Source organism: Schistocerca piceifrons, chromosome 6, assembly GCF_021461385.2.
Source record: "Schistocerca piceifrons isolate TAMUIC-IGC-003096 chromosome 6, iqSchPice1.1, whole genome shotgun sequence".
Classification (NCBI taxonomy): domain Eukaryota; kingdom Metazoa; phylum Arthropoda; class Insecta; order Orthoptera; family Acrididae; genus Schistocerca; species Schistocerca piceifrons.
Genome location: NC_060143.1, coordinates 447,446,897 through 447,453,321, shown reverse-complemented (window position 1 = coordinate 447,453,321; position 6,425 = coordinate 447,446,897). Strand labels below are relative to the sequence as shown.

Below are 6,425 nucleotides of genomic sequence, written 5' to 3'. Positions count from 1 at the left end.
AGACAAGGAAACCGAATATGCACTTACTTCCGAGAACTGTCGTCTTGGGGTGAGAGCTATGCTTCATGAAACTGAGGTCGTGGGTTTCACTGCTGCCTCACCAAGGATGAGGCTTTCAAGGGTGCAGGTTTTCTTGCATTTTCAGCAGGTGCGGATATAAATAACAGCGATGCCACGTTTTAGTTCACACTGTTTTACGTAACAAGAGGACCTCTAACGATTAGCTAAGCATTTGCCTTCTATTGTAGATGACGATAAGATGAATCTGCTGAGTGTTTTAAAACCTTGTGTATTGTCAGGTTCCTTCCTGAACTGTTAGGGCATAGATATTGACGTGTCTCAGAGTGACTGGCTCTTTCCGAATTTTTATTTCTGCCAGTTACACATATTTTAAAATCATTTTAACGAGTTGCGACATAGTTGCAGCAAAATTCACATTTAGTTCAGTTATGAGCCACAATATTTAACATTAGCTAATTAATCTCTGTCTGAGACGACTCATCTTCGAGACCTACAAAATAATAAAAGAAGCATCATGTCGTACAAAGTGCACTAAATCTACGAAGAAATCCAATCAGGAATCAAGTTATGTGTGAATGACACATTCACATATGAGGTGCAAGCAAACTTTCAGTCACATTGAGTCAACACATGTAAATCGCATTGTGTGAAAACATACAAGGAGAGATCAGAAAGAAACGAGCCGGAATCTGGAATGCGCAATACGGAGACAGAAGAGTAATATCGGGGCGTGTGTAACGAGGTGTGGTTCCGACCAAAGCGTGAAAGTTCATAGCCATTCGCTAGGGGGCACGCGTGCACGTCACGTGACTATACAGATCTAGCAGCAGTATGCAACAATCGTCCATCGCTTCCCGTCGCATTACAAACAGTGACATGAAGGCGTCAACAGAAGAGTAAAGAGGTTTTGTTCGATTTCTGAGAACGGAAGGAGTGGGAGGAACGGACATTCATCAGAGAATGTCATAAGTGTACAGTGAGTACTGCATGTACTTTCCAAGGTGCAAGTGGCGAGATTGGACTGAGAAAAGGTTGGGCATTTGTACAGGCGCTGATAACCGCGCAGTTGAGCACACCACAATCCGAACATCATCATCATCATCATCCCTTGCAAGGGTCAAGGGGTGGCATACGCGCTTCAGGGAAGGACGGGTGACGTTAGCCATTGATGCACAGTCTGGAGCACCTCACTGCTTTACCGCTGACATCGTCCAGCTGATGGATGCACTCATTACCCAGGACCGACGAGTGTCAGTGAAGGCCATAGCCGCCGTAGTCGGATTGAGCGTCTGAAGTGTTCACGCCATCATGAAGGAACGACTGCACATGTGGAAACAGTGTGCCCAGTGGGTGCCCCACATTCTTCAACCACACCAGGAAGCGTGTCGAATGGCCCACTGTCTTGTTCATCTGCAGCGCTATGCTCAGGGAGGGAATGCGTTCCCGGCACGAGTGGTGACTGGAGATAAGTCATGGTGTCATCACTTCGAACCAAAATCAAAGCGACAAAGTCACCATCCAGGGTCACCACTACAAAAAAAAAAAAAAAAAAAATCCAAGGCCATCCACACAAGTGCAGGAAACATAATGCTGACGTTCTTTTTTGACCAAGATGGCCCCCTTCTGATTCACTTCCTGCAGTATGGGACATCAGTGAAGGCCCAGCGTTACTCACAGATCTCGACCACCCTTCGTCAGGAGATCAAATCAAAACGACCAGGCAATCTCATCCGTGGAGTAATTCTGCTCCACGACAATGCAAAGCCTCATATGGCCAACATACTCGCGGCACTCCTACAGAAATTTAAATGAGAGGTTCTCGGTCACCTTCCACACAGTCTGGACGTCTCTCCCTCTGATTACGCCATTTTTGGTCCCCTTAAAAAGGCTCTGAGGGGCAAACTATTCACCTTGGGCAACGGCGTCCAGCTGTACGTGCGGAACTGGTTAACATTGCATCGCTGGAATTTTATGAGACAGCCATTCACCGCCTTGTGTCACAATGGAACAAGTTTCTCAACAGCCAGGGTCAATACTTCTAGCATACCGCCTCCGACTCGTTTCTTTTTGAACGCCCCTTATAACTACGACATACAGACTATTTCAACAAATATTATTATCTTTTTATGGCAATCTGCATGCAGTTGCACCCTTTTATTTTTTTATTTATTTAGACATTTAGTTCTCTAGGACCAAATTGAGGAGCAAATTTCCAAGGTCATGGAACGTGTCGGCACATGAAATTACAACATAAAGTAATAACAGATAAAATAAAATGTTTATGAACCCAAAAAGAGTCAAGCCATAAGTTTAAGTAAAGGCAATAAACAATATAACACAGGAATCACCTTAATTTTTCAAGGAACTCCTCGACAGAATAGAAGGAGTGACTCATGAAGAAACTCTTCAGTTTCGGTTTTAAAGCGCGTAGATTACTGATAAGATTTTTGAATTCTTGTGGTAGCTTATTGAAAATGGATGCAGCAGTATACTGCACACTTTTCTGCCCAAAAGTTAAGGAAGTGCGATCCAAATGCAGACTGGATTTCTGCTTGGTATTAACTGAGTGAAAGCTGCTAATTCTTGTACAGAATCTGATATTGTTAACAAGAAACGACAGTAAAGAATACGTATATTGAGAGGCCAATGTCAGAATACCCAGATCAGTGAACAGGGGAGGACAGGAGGTTCGAGAACTTACACCACTTATTGCCCGAACTGCCCGTTTAAGAATCAAAAATATCCTTTGAGAATGGGAAGAGTTACCCCAAAATATAATACCATATGGCATAAGGGAATGAAAATGAGGATAGTAGACTAATTTTCGTGTCAAACGATCACTTACTTCAGATTTCGTTCGAATAGTAAAAATGGCAGCACTAAGTCTTTGAACGAGATCCTGAATGTGGGCTTTCCACGACAGTTTACTATCTTTACTGTTAAAAACAGTCTTGATCACGATTTATTTATCAAGGTGACCGTTTTCGACCACTACTGTGGTCATCTTCAGACCATTGAGTAGGAACCTCTTTCTGTTGGAGTAGTGATTCTCCAACAGAAAGAGGTTCCTACTCAATGGTCCAAATAATCACCGCTTGACGGTTCCAAACCACTTATTGTTGAAACTTCCTGGCAGATTAAAACTGTGTGCCCGACCGAGACTCGAACTCGGGACCTTTGCCTTTTGCGGGCAAGTGCTCTACCAACTGAGCTACCGAAACACGACTCACGCCCGATACTCACAGCTTTACTTCTGCCAGTACCTCGTCTCCTACCTTCCAAACTTTACACACGCTCTCCTGCGAACCTTGTAGAACTAGCACTCCTGAAAGAATGGATATTGCGGAGACATGGCTTAGCCACAGCCTGGGGGATGTTACCAGAATGAGATTTTCACTCTGCAGCGGAGTGTGCGCTGATATGAAACTTCCTGGCAGATTAAAACTGTGTGCCCGACCGAGACTCGGACTCGGGACCTTTGCCTTTCGCGGGCAAGTGCTCTACAAACTGAGCTACCGAAGCACGATTCACGCCCGGTACTCACAGTTTTACTTCTGCCAGTACCTCGTCTCCTACCTTCCAAACTTTACACAAGCTCTCCTGCGAACCTTGCTAGTTCTGCAAGGTTCGCAGGAGAGCTTCTGTAAAGTTTGGAAGGTAGGAGACGAGGTACTGGCAGAAGTAAAGCTGTGAGTACCGGGCGTGAGTCGTGCTTCGGTAGCTCAGTTGGTAGAGCACTTGCCCGCGAAAGGCAAAGGTCCCGAGTTCGAGTCTCGGTCGGGCACACAGTTTTAATCTGCCAGGAACTTTCATATCAGCGCACACTCCGCTGCAGAGTGAAAATCTCATTCTGAAGACTGTTTTTAATAGTAAGTATTTGTAAGACGTTGATCACTGCCTTTCCCGTAATGTATTCAAAAGTTTACTATCTGTCTTAACACCTAAAAATTGGAACTGTTGAGTTTCACCAATCATATGCCCATTCAGTCAAATTGAAACGTGTGGTTTTGTTGAATTATGAGTTAGAAACTGTGAAAATTGAGTCTTACTGTGATTTAGCGTCAGTTTATTTTCCACAAGCCACGAACTGTGAAAGCTGAATGTTACTGTGCTTCAGCGTTAGTCTATTTTCTACAAGCCATTCACTTATGTCATGAACTGCACTATTTGATCCAAGCCAATGTTGCACACAACATCCTTTACTATCAAGCTAGAAATATTTTAGAGTTACTGTAATACTAGAGAGCATACCATTCATCTAAATAAGTAACAGTAGCAGCCCCAACACGACTACAGGGGCACATCCCCCCCCCTCCCACCCCGTCACCAGTTCTCCGTGCCCCACTCAGACCCCACATCACAGCCATTCTCAACACTGTGAATAATGACCTTTTGCTGTCTCTTGTTACAGTAAGAGGTAAACCACTTATGAGCTACTCCACGTATTCCATAATGGTCCAACTTGTGGAGCAATATTTCGTGATCAACATAATCAGATACCTTAGTTAAATCAAAAAGATTTCTACCGCTGGAAACCTTTGTTTAATCCATGCAGTACCTCAAAGAGAAAAGAGGATATAGCATTTTCAGTTGTTTAAAACGACTTCTAAAGCCGAACTGTACAGGAGGAAGAGGAGCAGGAGGAGATTATTGTTTAAAGTTCTGTCGACAACGAGGTCATTGGAGCGCAAGCTCGGATTAGGGAAGGATGGGGAAGGAAATCAGCCATGCCCTTTCGAAAGTATCATTCCGGCATAAGCTCGAAACGATTTAGGGAAATCAGGGAAACCTAAACCAGGATGGCCGGACGCGGGTTTGAATGCGAGTCCAGTGTGCTAACCACTGCACCACCTCGTTCGGTCCGAACCATACATTTGACAGCAAATTATGTGATATGAAATGATCAATTAACTTTACATACACAGCCTTTAGCAAACACTGATGGCATAGAAATAAGTCTAAAATTGTTTACATTATCCCTTTCTCCCTTTTTATAAAGCGATTTTACTGCCGAATACTTTAATCGTTAAAGGAACTGACAATTCTTGAAGGAGAAATTACAAATATGCCTAAGTACAGGGCTAACATGCGCAGCACAGTTCTTTAATATTCTGCTAGGCATTCCATCCAGCACAGTTCTTTAATATTCTGCTAGGCACTCCATCGTATCCATGAGAGTCCTTAGTCTTCAAAGTTTTAATTATTGACTCAGTCTCCCCCTTGTCAGTATCACAGAGGAGTATTTGAGACATTAATCTCAGAAAGGCATTTTCAAAGAGAGTTATATGATTCCCTGTAGAAACAAAGTTTTTATTTAATTCGCCAGAAAATGATCAGAAAATGATTGTTAAATACTGTACATATATCTGACTTATCAGTAACAGAAATATATTTACTACGAACTGACTTTACATTGTCTATTTTGTGCTGCTGACCAGACACTTCCTTCACAATTGACCATATGGTTTTAATTTTATCCTGTGAATTAGCTATTCTATTTGCGTACCACATACTCTTCGCCTTCCTAACAACATTTTTACCCACCTTACAATACTGTTTGGCATAACGTAACTAAAACACGTGATGTGTTGATATGGCATATCCTTAGTCATTAAACAATAGTTAACTTGATAATGGAGGATTGCAAGGTGTAAAAGTTGTTGAGCGAGACAAAGGCTTGAAAACAGTCAGCAGGTAAAGGCAGATGTAGGTTGCGGCAGTTATGCAAGATGATGTGGCTTGCACGGCATAGACAGCTGCATCAAACCAAGTTCTAGACCGAAGACCAAAATGGGCTCCTGTATCTTGATTGTGACTTCTTCTGACGTTTTGATGTAATTCCTGCTTTGTTCTACACGATATCCTTAACCCTCTAGTCACCCAGGCTGCCTTTTACTGCTAGTACCTTGTTTAGAACGATCTAATGGAAAGCAACTTCTAAAGAGCATGAGAAATTTGCTAAGGAAAGCATTATATTTGTCATCTATGTTAGCGGCACCATAAACAACCTGCCACTCTTGTTCCTTAACGAGGCTTAAAAAACCCTCTATTGCCGTTGGATTAGCTTTCCTACATTGTTTGTAATTATATTTAACATCTGTTTGAGAACAAAAGCCTTTTAGTGCCAAAATTTTTGCATCATCATGATCTGAAAGGCCATTCACCCTTTTACTAACAGAATGCCCGTCTAGTAAAGAAGAATAAACTTCAGTCAACCTATCCTCTCACAATTTTTACCTTCAACACTCCCTTTCATACTCAAATCAACTCATTCTTGTTGCCTCTGGTGTTTCTGGTCACAAATATATATTACTGTGCAGTCTTTTTAGTCTCCCTAGGAGTGTCTATCCTCATTTACAGTTTCTGATTTTCAGAACTATTTGATCTCTACTCTTGGTACTACT

At 42.5% G+C, this 6,425-nt stretch overlaps 1 non-coding gene across 1 annotated transcript; it reads right to left on the bottom strand.

The window, feature by feature from the left end:
- Positions 1-3,167: 3,167 nt before the first annotated feature.
- On the bottom strand, positions 3,168-3,242 carry Trnal-caa. The gene has a single exon. It is a non-coding gene; the product is annotated as a tRNA-Leu (tRNA).
- Between the last annotated feature and the right edge of the window lie 3,183 nt (positions 3,243-6,425).